This window comes from Pleurodeles waltl, chromosome 4_1, assembly GCF_031143425.1.
Source record: "Pleurodeles waltl isolate 20211129_DDA chromosome 4_1, aPleWal1.hap1.20221129, whole genome shotgun sequence".
NCBI lineage: Eukaryota > Metazoa > Chordata > Amphibia > Caudata > Salamandridae > Pleurodeles > Pleurodeles waltl.
This window is the reverse complement of record NC_090442.1, coordinates 823,521,038-823,535,313: the sequence shown is the minus strand read 5'-3', so window position 1 is coordinate 823,535,313 and position 14,276 is coordinate 823,521,038.

Sequence of the window (14,276 nt, the reverse complement as noted above, 5' to 3'; positions counted from 1 at the left end):
GTGCAAAGCCACAGTCTCTCAAGTCTCTACAGTGGGTTGGTTGCCCACTGCCATATCCTGCGGAGTGCAAAGCCACAGTCTCTCAAGTCTCTACAGTGGGTGGTTTGCCCACTGCCATACCCTGGGGAGTGCAAAGCCACAGTCTCACAAGTGGATGACAGTCTCCACTGGGTCTGGAGGGGGCATGGTGCCCAGAGTGCTTCATCCTGCCAATGATTGGGGTAGTGGATGCTTATGTCCACTGGTTCTGGAGGGGGCTTGGTGCCCAGAGTGCTTCATCCTGCCAAGGATTGGGATAGTGGATGCTTTTCCGCACTGGTTCTGGAGGGGGCTTGGTGCCCAGAGTGCTTCATCCTGCCAAGGATTGGGGTAGTGGATGCTTTTCTCCACTGGTTCTGGAGGGGGCTTGGTGCCCAGAGTGCATCATTCACCCCGTGACGGACTCAGTTGCGTCAGTGCCCTTGCCGCTCATGGACCAGCGGTGCTTGAGACGGCGGTGCCCTGTTCAGCGGTGCTTGAGATGGCGGTCTCCATTGCAGGGTCTCAGCTGCTGGCGGTCCTTCATGGCCCAGCGGGGCTTTTGCTGGCGGTTCTTCATGGCCCAGCGGGACTTTTGCTGGCGATACTTCAAGGCCCAGCGGGGTTAGTGCTGGTGGTGGCCTCCTGGGCAGGTGGGCTGGTGCTGGCGGTGGCCTCCTGGGCAGCTGGGCTGGTGCTGGCGGTGGCCTCCTGGGCAGCTGTGCTGGTGGTGGCCTCCTGGGCAGGTGGGCTGGCGGTGGCCTCCTGGGCAGCTGGGCTGGTGCTGGCGGTGGCCTCCTGGGCAGCTGTACTGGTGCTGGCAGTGGCCTCCTGGGCAGGTGGACTGGTGCTGGCAGTGGCCTCCTGGGCAGCTGGGCTGGTGCTGGTGGCGGCCTCCTGGGCAGGTGGGCTGGTGCTGGCGGTGGCCTCCTGGGCAGCTGGGCTGGTGCTGGCGGTGGCCTCCTGGGCAGCTGGGCTAGTGCTGGCGGTCCTGTCCTGGGCAGCTGGGATTGTGCTGGAGGTGGGCTCCTGGGCATCGGGGATGATGGCGGTCTTCTCCGCCGTGCTGCTCTTCCCAGACTTGCCGGGTTTCTTGTGGCCCTTCCCCACCTTGGAAGGTGTCACAGCTGACTCCACACTCCCACCGGGACCCCTGGGAGAGGCTTTGGTGGCTGGAGTCTTCCCCCTCTCCCGCCGGGCACTGGGCAACTTCTGATGCTTCACAGGTGGGGGACTGTCTGTGCTGTGGCTCCGTGCCACACTGGCTGCACTGGTGGCCGGTGCACTCCAGATTCCTGTGACTACAGGCACCACTGGTCCTGGAGATGTTGTGGCTGAGGTGCTAGTTCTGGACCTATGAGACGGACGGGGTGGGGGAGGTGTGGGAAAGAGGTCAAGGTTGGACAGGAAACGTTTTTTTGACACACTGGGACGGGTAGATGGAGGGGGTTTGGGAGTGGAGGAAAAGGTGGTGGTTGTAGGAGGTGTATGTCTGGTGACTTTGGGTGAAGGTGCATGCGCTGGAGGCTGTCGTGAGGTGGATGGCTGTTTGGTGGGTGTGTGCCTGCGTTTGTGTATCTTCCGAGGGGGCGTCACAGACACACTGGGAGAGGACACAGGGGACATGTGAATGGTAGTGGGGGTGGTGACTGCAAGTGAGCGGGGTGTGGTGGTGGGTGTGCTGGTGAGGGATGTAGTGGCTGTAGAGGTAGTGCATGCATGTGTGAGTGTAGATGAGACTGGGAGGGAGGAGGGAGACGAGGAGCAGGGGGACACAGTGGAGGCAGTGGATGTTGTTGTGTCTGCATGTGTGTGATGCTTGCGTGAGTGCCTACGGGATGTGTGGTGCTTATGTTTGCCTGAGCTTCCCTTGTATATTGACGTGTGTGCATGTTGGTCTGTAGGTGTGCTTAGGATAGGCTGAGGTACAGGGGATTGGGTCGGGGTGGTGGAAGTTGGAGGGGGGATGCTAGAGATGGGGACAATGGCTGCCATCACTGCTGAGACCAGAGTTTGAAAAGCTCGCTGAAGGGCCGCCTGACCAGAATGAATGCCCTCCAGGAATGCATTGGTTTGTTGCAACTGCCTCTCTACACCCTGGATGGCATTCAAAATGGTAGACTGCCCAGCAGTGAGGGACCTGAGGAGGTCAATGGCCTTCTCACTGAGGGCAGCAGGGGTTAATGGGGCAGGGCCTGAGGTGACTGGGGCAAAGGTGATGCCCGCCCTCCTGGGTGAGCAGGCACGGGGCAAAGGTGCTGATAGGGGGGAGCTCCCATCAGAGGACGAGTCCGTGTCGCTGGTGTCAGCTCCTGTCCCCGCGTGGAGCTCCCCTCACCCTCCATCCCACTGGTGAACTCTGAGTACGTAGTCTCGCCCTCCAGGGCCATGTGGGATGCAGCTCCCTCGTGCTCCGGTGCCACTGCTCCTCCACCTGATGATGCTAATGCACACAAGAACATGGAGACCACAAAAAGTGGGGGGGGACAGAAGAAAGGCATGTTGAGTGCATGCATTACCGCTACCGTTGGCGGACACAACAGACACAGAAGCCCCCTGCACTACGCTGCGCTCTTGGGCTCCACTGTTCAATTCCTGGGAAATGGCCTACAAGGCTATGGACAACATCTGCACACATAGATAACACAGGGGCATGACTAGGTGTACTTGGCACCCTACTGAGGTGGGGTGGGGTGCCACATGGCCTACCTTACGGAGGGGCCTTGCCTACGGAACTCGCCCTGGCCTAGGGAAACCCACAGCCCCCCTACCCCACCCAGACACCTCCACTGCACGCAAAGTCACCAGAATGAGAGTGTACTCACCCCCTTGATGCCCTCAAGCGCCCATCCAACTCTGATTAGGCCACCGCCAGGATCCTGAACATCAGGGGGGTCATGGTGCGACGGGCACCCCTCCCACGTTGGGAGGCCATCCCCAGCTGAGCCTCCGCCATCTTCTTGCTCCAGCGGCGAATGTCATCCCATCTTTTCCGGCAGTGGGTGCTCCATCTGTGGTAGACCCCCAGGGTCCGGACGTCCTTGGCGATGGCACGCCAAATATCTTTGGTCTTGTGGGCGCTGGCCTACATGAAATGTACATGGGAAAAAGAGAAGTTATTACCAGCTGCACCTTCAAAGTGATTGGCCGCCATCCCTACCCTTGCCATGTGGCACATGCATTCACCATCTTTCATGCACGCAGCACTCTTCCCCCCTTCCTTCTTACATCCAGCCCTCTCCACACAGGCATAGCCCATACAACATGCTCTCTGTGTACTTACCTGTTTGTCTGGAGGACCGTAGAGTAGCGTGTACTGGGGAGGACCCCATCCACGACCTTCTCCAACTCCTCCGATGTGAAGGCAGGGGCCCTTTCCCCAGACACTAGAGCCATTGTCTCTTCCAGACCGAGGTCACAGCAGCACTTGCAGTGTAGCTCCTCTCCAGTCGAAGATCAGGTATCAAGTGATTGAACAGATAGAAAATGGGGGTCACATCCGCGGCGGTGCGTACCGTCACCGCTGGCGTACATCGTCATTGGCTCCTGGGACCCATAGGGTCCAATGTTAACCAATGCAGCATTGCGCCGCGGTCTTCGACCGCCTACCACGACGCTGTAGAACGCCAGTGCAGTTACCTCACATCCCATTGTCCCAGTTTAGAGGTCAGGCAGCCGCCATTTCAGGGGCCCACATTGCTTCATTTCCAACTGCGTCACACATATCTAGGCCTAGACTCAATACAGGCCACCTTTTGTGTATGATTGGTGTTCTGGGTAAACTGTGGATACGTACCTCAGAGTTGTTTGACTCTGTGCTCACTGTTGTCCTTCATAGGCACCGTCCGCTGGGACATGTGAGGAGATGGCGGCATCCTCCGGGGTACCGACCGTTGGTGGACCTGTCGACAATGGAGGAGCAGCATGTGATTATCACATACAGGCTTGACCGTGCAACAATCCAGGAACTGTGTACCCAGTTGGAGCCAGACCTGTTGTCAGCAATCCGCCATCCCACAGGAGTCCCCCCTCAAGTGCAGCTGCTGTCAGTGCTCCATTTCCTTGCAAGTGGGTCATTTCAAACAACAGTGGCCATAGCATCAGGGATGTCCCAGCCTATGTTTTCCAACGTATTGTCCAGAGTGTTGTCTGCCCTTCTGAAACACATGCAGAGCTACAACGTTTTCCCTCAGGTGGAGGATTTGCCTACAGTGAAAGGTGATTTCTATGCACTGGGACACATCCCCAACATCATAGGTGCCATTGATGGGACCCATGTAGCTTTGGTCCCCCCCCACAGGAGTGAACAGGTGTACAGAAACCAGAAGAGTTATCATTCCATGAATGTACAGATGGTATGTTTGGCAGACCAGTACATCTCCCATGTGAATGCCAAGTTCCCTGGCTCAGTGCATGACGCCTACATCCTGCGGAATAGCAGCATCCCTTATGTGATGGGTCAACTCCAGAGGCACCGTGTGTGGCTATTAGGTGAGCACATGGAGGCAAGTCAGTGGGAATGGTTGTCTGGGTCTGGGGATATCCCTCCAGGTTAGTGCGTGTCTAACAGTTGTCCCTCACCATTTGCAGGTGACTCTGGTTACCCCAACCTGTCATGGCTACTGACCCCAGTGAGGAATCCCAGGACAAGGGCAGAGGAACGCTACAATGAGGCCCATGGGCGAACTAGGAGGGTGATCAAGCGGACCTTCAGCCTCCTGAAGGCAAGGTTCAGGTGCCTCCATATTAAAGGTGGATCCCTATTCTACTCACCAAAGAAGGTGTGCCAGATCATCGTGGCCTGCTGTATGCTTCACAACTTGGCTTTGCGATGACAGGTGCCTTTTCTGCAGGAGGATAATCCACATGGCGGTGTTGTTGCAGCTGTGGAGCCTGTGGACAGTGAAGACGAGGAAGCAGAGGAAGAAGACATGAACAACAGGGACTCAGTGATCCAGCAATATTTCCAGTGAGACACAGGTAAGAGTACAGACCTGCCTACTGCATGTACTTTAACACTACTACCTCTCTACTGTCTGTCGTTTTCACCTAGTGTATGGTCACTGAGTTGTCACTTTCCCTTACGATTTCACAGATGTGGGTCACACTGTGTGACATCTGCTTAGATTCCTCATGGACTAGAGCTGTGTGACATAGGTATGTTGACATTATAATTGAAAGAGCATTTTGTCACTGCAATTGATAATACACTATTTCGAAATCACAGACAGACTCCAGATTGTTTTGTGCTTTGAGTGTGTTTATTTTAGTGCTCAATATTGGAGGGGGTAGTGAAATGGTGAGGGGTGATGGCGGAGGAATGTCCATGGCAGAGTCCAGTCTATTAGTCTCACAGGTGCATTGCCCAAATGGTCATAGGAAGTGGAGCTGGGGCAGTTTAAGGATGTACAGGGTGACAAAGTGGGACAGTAGGATGACAGTCAGGGTGGTCTAATTTCTTGGTGGGGGTCTTGGCATCGTGCTCTGTCTTTGTCCTGGATCTCAGGGACCGTTTGCGGGTTGGTTCTCCCTCTGCAGGGGGTGGGGTGCTGGTGTGGTGGTCCTGTGGCGGGGCGTCCTGTCCACTAGTGCTGGCGGAGGTGGTGGGCAGTTCATCGTCCATGCTAGTGTCAGGGGCCCCTTGTAGTGCCACAGTGTCCCTCCTGGTGTTGAGTACTTCCTTCAGCACCCCTATGATGGTGACCAGGGTGGAGCTGATGGTTCTGAGTTCCTCCCTGAAGCCCAAATACTGTTCCTCCTGCAGGCGCTGGGTTTCCTGAAACTTGGCCAGTACCGTTGCCATTGTCTCCTGGGAGTGGTGGTAGGCTCCCATGATGGAGGAGAGGGCCTCGTGGAGAGTCGGTTCCCTTGGCCTGTCTGCCCCCTGTCCCACAGCAGCCCTCCCAGTTACCCTGTGTTCCTGGGCCTGTGTCCCCTGGACCGTGTGCCCACTACCACTGCCCCCAGGTCCCTGTTGTTGTTGGGGTGGTGGGTTATCCTGGGTTCCCTGTAGTGGGGGACACGCAGCTGATTGACGTGTCCTGGGGACGGAGGTATAGGCCTGGTGGGTGGGTGCTGTGCTGGTGTTTCCGGAGGGAGGAAGGTCTGTGGTGGCCTGTGCCAGTGTGAGGGGAACCGACTGTCCCGAGGTCCCCGATGGGCCGGGCTGGTCATCTAGATCCAGTTGGACAGAGGTGCTGTCATCACTGTGGGCCTCTTCTGTTGGTGGTGTGGACATGTGTATATCCTCCTGTCCAGTGACGTTGGGTAGGGGTCCTGCAGGGGTATAAAAGGATGGTTATTACATCTGTGTGTGTCATGGTGTGCAATGGGTGGGTGACCGTGTACCCCAGTGCTTGCATTCCTGTGTGGGACCTTGTGTGATGATGGTTTAGGGGGTTGTATGGGTATGTGCAGTGGGCATGCTTTAGTGATGGGTATCCATGCTTTGTTGTTGCATGCAGGTCTTGGTGTTGGGATGGGTGGTTTGTTTGTTGGGACATATGTGAGGAGTTGGTGTGCTGGGGGTGAGGGTGAGGGTGGGGGTATGTGATAGCATGCAGGTAGGGTGGGGGATGTAATAATTAAGATTTGTTATACCAGAGTCCATTCCTCCAGCTACTCCTGCGAGGCCCTCAGGATGCAGAATCGCCAAGACCTGCTCCTCCCATGTTGTTAGTTGTGGGGGAGGAGGTGGGAGTCCGCCGCCATTCTGCTGAACCGCCTGGTGGTGTCTTGAGACCACAGAACGCACCTTCCCCCGTAGGTCGTTCCACCTCTTCCTGGTGTCCTCCCGATTTCTTGGGTGCTGTACCACTGCGTTGACCCTGTCCACTATTCTTTGCCATAGCTCCATCTTCCTTGCAATTGAGGTGTGCTGCACCTGTGCTCCGATTAGCTGTGGCTCTACCCGGACGATTTCCTCCACCATGACCCTGAGCTCCTCCTCCGAGAACCTGGGGTGTCTTTGCCGTTCCATGGGGTGGTGTAGGTGATGTGTGGGGTGATAAGTGTGCTGATATGTAGTGGGGTGTTGTGTGAGGTGCGTGGAAGTTCTGTGGGTGATGGTGTTGTGTGCCTGTGGATGCTGGTGTTCGTGCTGGTGGTGTCTCTCTCTGGCCTTCTTTCGGAATTTGTAGTTGTGGGGGATTGTGGGTGATTTGGGTGTGTGTTTTATATTGTAATGGGTGTGTGGGAGTGGTATGTGTATGTGTATCAGGTGTGTGTATTTTGAATTGTCCAATGTGGTAGTGTTTTGTAAGAGTGTGTGTATTTTGCGTGCGGCGGTGTGTACCGCCAATGGAATACCGTGGATTCGTGTGTCGTGATAGTGTGGGCGTATTTCTGTTGGCGTGACGGTGTCAATTTTGTTTTCACCAGTTTCTCACTGACCTTTGGTGTGGCAGACTTGTGTGGGTGTCTGAATTTTGGCGGATTCCGATTTGTGGGTCATAATAGCTGTGGCGGAATTCCGCGGCCGCGGCGGTGTGTTGGCGGTCTTCTGCACGGCAGTAAGCAGCTTTTACGCCAATGTTGTAATGACCGCCTAAGTATGTGGATGGGTGTCATTTCATTAGAGATGTCATTTGTGATTTCACACACATTAAGGAATGCACCAGAGTCTGTGCAGGAGTTTGTTTCATGCTGGGACCAGTACATCACTGGGGCAGGAATTATGGATGAGTAAGAGCAGTGATGTTATGAGCTAGAGTAATTATCCTACTTGTGAATGTCATATCTTCTCAGATCATGTGCTGTATTCACTGCTTCACTTCCAGCAACAATGGTTCACATTTACATTTAGCTTTTCACAACATTTTCATGTTTTAGATGTATGGGTCTTCTAAAAAACAAGCTGTATGAAATCTGGGGAACATACAGCAGGATCAGTTCAGATCATTGTTTGCTTCACCAAATAAAGGAGCTATCTAGAGATGACAAGGATTTTACTTTCCTATCTAGCATAGCCAGCTATTAATGCTTGACTTCATTAATAATGAATGAATAGTCTTTATTTGATCAAATAAATAGATCATAAAAGAGTCACATACAATACAAAGTTTAAAAACATAAAATATACAAAACTTTATCCACAAAAAACAACCAAACCGCCCTACTTAAAAACAAATCATCTCATCTAGTTATTAAAGCTGCAACTTCTCACGCCAAGCCACAGCTCCTTTGAGGAAGTGGCCCACTGAGCAGCATACATCATCACCATTTAACTGGTGAAGGAAGAGCAAGGCGACCTTACAGTTAGTGAAGTTTTGTTTTCGTAACAGCAGTACCAAATACAATTTTCTAAAGGCCTCGTAATACTTAAACAAAAAAACATAACATGCAACAGCATTTTTGGTGAGTGCTCATCACAGGGGCAAGTGCAAATAACAATTGAGGAAACTGGCCTTGGGGAAAGGACAGAATCAACTGAAGAGACCCCAATCTAAGGTCGGTTAAGAGCATTTGCTCATACGCTTTATGGACAAATAATAAATAAGGGGCTGGGCCCGCGGACATTTGAGCCATACACAAATCTTTAAAAGTTGCCTTGCCCACTTTGTTTGTCTCTCGGCCGTTTGAGCTCAAGAAAGCAATCACAAACCCACGATTTATCTTCTTTAGCAATAAGATGTGGATTCTCAAACAAATGCGGGCAACCCACATTAGTCAGAGAGCCCTCAATTTATTTCAACAAAGGGATTGAGCAGGTAAGATTACTAATGAGACAGTCCTTAATAATCAGCTGATTGAAGATGGCTTCCTTATTATGCCAGATCGCACACCATAGCTCCAGCAGAGCAACACTAATTCTATCTTGTAAGTATTCAAGACCCAGTTCTTGGTGAACAGAAAAGTGTGGTGTGGACAGAGTGTGCCCAGCAGCCGGCGGCAAAACCGAATTTCTTCTACCTGAACGCTTCCTACATCTTTAGAGCCTCACAGCCCCATACCATAGGTCACAGTCGGCACACATTTTCTCTTATAGACCTCCAGTATGAGGCCAACCGGCTTTCTCCCTATATTAGGGGCTAAGGAGTAGGTGATGCCTACTGTGAGCAAAAAGGGTGAGACCCTAGGTTTCAGGCAGGGGCGCCAGTTACATGCTTCATCAAATTCTAACCCCAAGTATAGAAAGGAGCTTAGTATTTTTGGGGCCACAGACCATTACACAGGTCTTCGAACATTTGGTTTTGAGGTCTATGTTTTTCATGAACTCAGCGAAACTATCAACTAGCTGTTTGAACCCATTTGCTGTCCTCAGCAGTAAGACTGCATTATATGCATATTTATAAAGCTGGGGTAGCATTGGCATGGTTGTAGGGGACATCATGTTCTTTGCAGACCAGGGTTTTCTCTAGATCTTAAATATATAGGAGAAATAAAAAAGGGGGGAGAACACATTCCTGGCGTACACCCTGACTGACACCAAAAAGAGAGGTGGTCTCGCCATTTGGCCCATACCTTACTTTTGTCCTTTGCCCCTTGTGGAGGAGTCTTAGGAGATCTACTAGACCACCATTGAGACCCATGGATGATAAAGTTGCCCAGAGCTTTTCCCTATTGACACAGTTGAACGCACTCAACAGTTGCATGAAGGCTAAGTGAATGGACCCACCCTTCAGGTACTTATACTTGGCCTTGAAGAGGTAGAGGTTAAGGCACTGTTCAATAGAGCCCAGACCTTTCCAAAATCCATGTTGGACCTGAGATTAAAAAAAAAAAAATCTCCTGCTCCCAAGATATCAAGTGTTCCAACGCCACCGACCCCATTAATTTTGAATAGAAGTCAAGTGGCGAGATTGGTCCATAACATCTAGTATCTAATATATTTCCCTTTTTTAACAATTGGAAATACTACAGAAGTTTGCCAAGATGCAGGAGGCCCAACCCTACATACCTTATTAAAAATCTTGGTTAAAAGATGGGGCCAGAATTCTGGATATTTTATAAAGAGTTCCATCGGGATCCCATCCGGGCCAGGGGGCTTGTTGGGGAGGATATCACGAATGGCCTTTAAAACTTCAATCTATAAAAAGGTGGGACAGAGGTTCAGAGGCAGAGTCACCTATGCAGAATCGTCCCTTACCTCATCAGCCCCATAAATACCAGAAAAATGGTCGAGCCAAGCTTCAGGGGGGATATGTGATGTGACAACTTCTGGGGATTTGCCATTTGAAAGATCAGCCCAGACTACCTGCCAAAGAGCCTGGGAGTCATTCCTTTGGCAGGATACCACTATAGTTTCCCATTGCTCTAGCTTGACTTCAGCCTTCCGCTGCTTCAGGGCCTAGGCATATGCCTTTCTATAGGCGATGACAGCAGTCTGATCTCTAGGAGTTTGACTAAGTGACTGAGGCAACGAGGCAGTAGCTATTCTACATGATCTGTCAAACCAAGTGCAGCCAGTCATGGGGCCTTTTTTAATTGGTGCCTAATATGAAACAAAAGCTCAAAAAAGCCTGCAGAAGGATCACCACTGCCCACTTGGCATAATATTGGCAGGAATGGACAGGCGCTTTGCACCTAATCATAATGAGTGCCAGATTTGCAGAGCGCCAGACCACCCTCCTGCCATTATCCTTTAGGCCTAATTTTTGTCTGGGACCAGAGTCTCTCGGCCCTACCTGGGAAGGTAATTTGAGGTGTAGAGCCAGGGCGTTTTGATCACTAAAGACCGATGGAATCACTTCTGTCTCATAAATCAGGGCTAAAAGATTCTGAGAAACAAATAGATAATCAATAGTAGAGCTACAGCCCGTCCAGTATAGGTTGGTGCCACCATAGTATCTGAGCTAAATATAGGTTTGACCAAAGAGCTAATAACTAAAGAGAGATCTAGAAAGGTGTAATTGTTAGTAGATGTAAAATCATTATTATAGAAGTTCACCATAAAAATTCTTAACTTGCCGGCCCAACTCACTTCAAATTCCTGAATCCCACCCACTATTGCTATTAGTAGGACCTTGTACTCAATGATAACCTTGAACCATACCACCAAAACCCCTTTAGCATGACCAGAGGGTGAGGGGGTGGCAAATTTACTAAAACTGGTATACCCATCAAGAACCAGTTTCAAAACCGCCTAGGTTTCCTCCATAAAAATAATATCAAAATTTGATATAAACAACAGCCAACCCTATTGTTTCCTCAATTTGATAACATTCTCCACTGGTTCTGGAGGGGGACTGGTGCCCAGAGTGCTTCATCCTGCCAAGGACAGAGGTAGTGGATGCATGTCTCAACTGGTTCTGGAGGGGAACTGGTGCCCAGAGTGCTTCATCCTGTGAAGGACAGAGGTAGTGGATGCATGTCTCCACTGGTTCTGGAGGGGGACTGGTGCCCAGAGTGCTTCATCCTGTGAAGGACAGAGGTAGTGGATGCATGTCTCCACTGATTCTGGAGTGGTACTGGTGCCCAGAGTGCTTCATCCTGTGAAGGACTGAGGTAGTGGATGCATGTCTCCACTGGTTCTGGAGGGGGACTGGTGCCCAGAGTGCATCATGCTCCCCGTGACGGTCCCAGTTCCGTCACTGTCCCAGCTGCACATGGGCTAACGATGCTTGAGTCTTTGCCCTATTCAGCGGTCTTTGCCATGGCTATCTTAGCCCTGTTCAGAGGTGCTTGACTTTGCTGTCTCTGACCTGTTCAGTGGTGCTTTGCCATGGCGGTCTTTGACCTGTTCAGCGGTGCTTGACTTTGCTGTCTCTGACCTGTTCAGCGGTGCTTTGCCATGCCGGTCTTTGCCCTGTTCAGTGGTGCTTGACTTTGCTGTCTCTGACCTGTTCAGCAGTGCTTTGCCATGGCGGTCTTTGCCCTGTTCAGCGGTGCTTGACTTTGCTGTCTCTGACCTGTTCAGCGGTGCTTTGCCATGGCGGTCTTTGCCCTGTTCAGTGGTCTTTACCATGGCGGTCTCTGCCCTGTTCAGTGGTGCTTGACTTTGCTGTCTCTGACCTGTGCATTGGTGTGTGGCATGACGGTCCCTCAGTGCCCAGTGGGGCTGTGGCTGCCGGGGCCCTCCAGGCACTGGCGGTCGTCTCCGGACCAGTGATGATACTGGTGCCCTCCAGGGCGCTGACTCTGGCGGTGGTCTCCGGACCAGTGACGACACTGATGCCCTCCAGGGCGTTGACTCTGGCGGTGGTCTCCGGACCAGTGACAATACTGGTGCCCTCCAGGGCGCTGACGCTGGCGGTGGTCTCCGGACCAGTGACGACACTGGTGCCCTCCAGGGCGCTGACTCTGGCGGTGGTCTCCGGACCAGTGACGATACTGGTGCCCTCCAGGGCGCTGACGCTGGCGGTGGTCTCCGGACCAGTGACGATACTGGTGCCCTCCAGGGCACTGACTCTGGCGGTAGTCTCCGGACCAGTGACGATAGTGCTGATGGTGGCGTCCTGGCCAGCGGGGAGGATGGTGGCCTTCCGCGCCGTGCTGCTCCAACCAGACTATGGAGACTTCTTCTGGCCCTTCACCACCTTGGGAGGAGTCACAGCTGACTCAGCACTCCCCCTGGACCCTTGTGAGCAGTTTTGCCAGCAGGAGTCTTCACCCCCTCCCGTCTGGCACTGTCCAACTTAAGGTGCTTTACAATTGGGTGACCAATTTAGGTTTGAATTGCAGAAGTGATAAAATAAGAGAGGAGCATTGGCTAAAATATGACCCACCGTAGGAGGAGGTAATTCTAATAGCTAAGAGGGTGGCATGGAACACATGATGACATGTGTGTCAAAATTGAAGTCTGAAAAAGGAAATGAAAATGTACTACCCGAAAAGATTGATAAAGTAGTATGAATATTAAAAAACAAGGCAGTTGCTAAAGATGATTGTGTGAAATGTATCAGTGAATGCTTTCACTGTGGCAGGAGTGGCCATAGAGATAATGCAACGTTCTGTCCAGCCTTGAATGTTACCTGTCACAGCTTTGAAAAGAAAGGTAATTTCAACAAGTGCTGCAGAAATATGATGACAAAGAATAGAGTAAGGAACTTAAAGCAGTCACACATGAAATTGTATTTGAAATTAAAGACTGAGAGAAAGAGCATCCCAATGGAACTGTGAAAAAAGATGGAATATAACTAAACATTAAGTTTGATTTATGTTCCCATTTAACTATTATTTCAAAAAAGACATATACACAATGGTTGAGAGGAGAAATAAATTACATACAATAAATGTACATCCAGGTGGGTATGGGGGACAACCTATCAGGATGGCTGGATACATTAAACAATGCCTTGAGTTGGAAGTCTGTGTTTCAAAGAGAGGAGATGATAGGTTGGATGGCTTCATCAATGTTTATTAGTTATTATGCTCAGTCCTAATGCTGAGCCCAAGGCTCACATACAAAAAATGGAGTCAGGACAGGCAGATATTGTGTCAGAATTTCCACTTCGGATATTTCAAGGTTTGAAAACATTGAGTAAGACCAAAGAAAGAGGCAGTGCCTGTTGTAGCCACAGTGAGACACATTCCTGTGGCTGTTCAAGATAAGGTAGATCAGGAGTGACAAAGCTTAATTGACCAAGAAATAATAACACCAATTGAAGTAACAGAATGACTAGTTCATATAGTTTTAGCTAAGAAAAGTGGGGGCCATCAGACTGTGTCGACTTAAGAGCATTAAATAGAGAAGTCACTGTCCACAAGTTTCCTCTTCCAAACATTGACAAGGTTGTTTCATCATTAGCTGGAGCACCATATTTCACCACACTTGACCTTTCTTCCACATACCATCAAGTTGAGTTGGTAGAAGGTTCTCAAGAGTTTACGGCTTTCATTACTGGTATGGGGAATTCAAGTTTAAGCTGATGCAGTTTGAACTGGTATCAGCTGTCTCTGTATTTCAGAGAGTAATGGCATTGGTGCTTAAAGGAGTAAGGGAATGCTATGTTACCAAGAAGATTTATTAATATTTGGGAGTAGCATTAATTGACTCAATTTCAGAGTAAAAGTTGTATTAAAAAGCCTTTTTGAGGCTGGCTTGACTATGAAAAATGAAAAATGCAAGTTTACAGTGTGTGCAAAAATAATTAGTGGTGGACGGAGCGCACAGAATTCTACTGCTCGGAATTCGGCCGAGTGGCACCTGCCCTACCACCCTGGCACTGAATGTGCCCAATCTCAGAAGCTCTAAGCAGTGTCGGGCCTGTAGAAATGGGAAGTAGATGGGCTGGCAGCAGCCATGACTGTTCAGGGTATATCTGAAAAGTGGTATGCTTTGAAAAGACAAAGACTATGTAGGACTATGAGTTGAACTA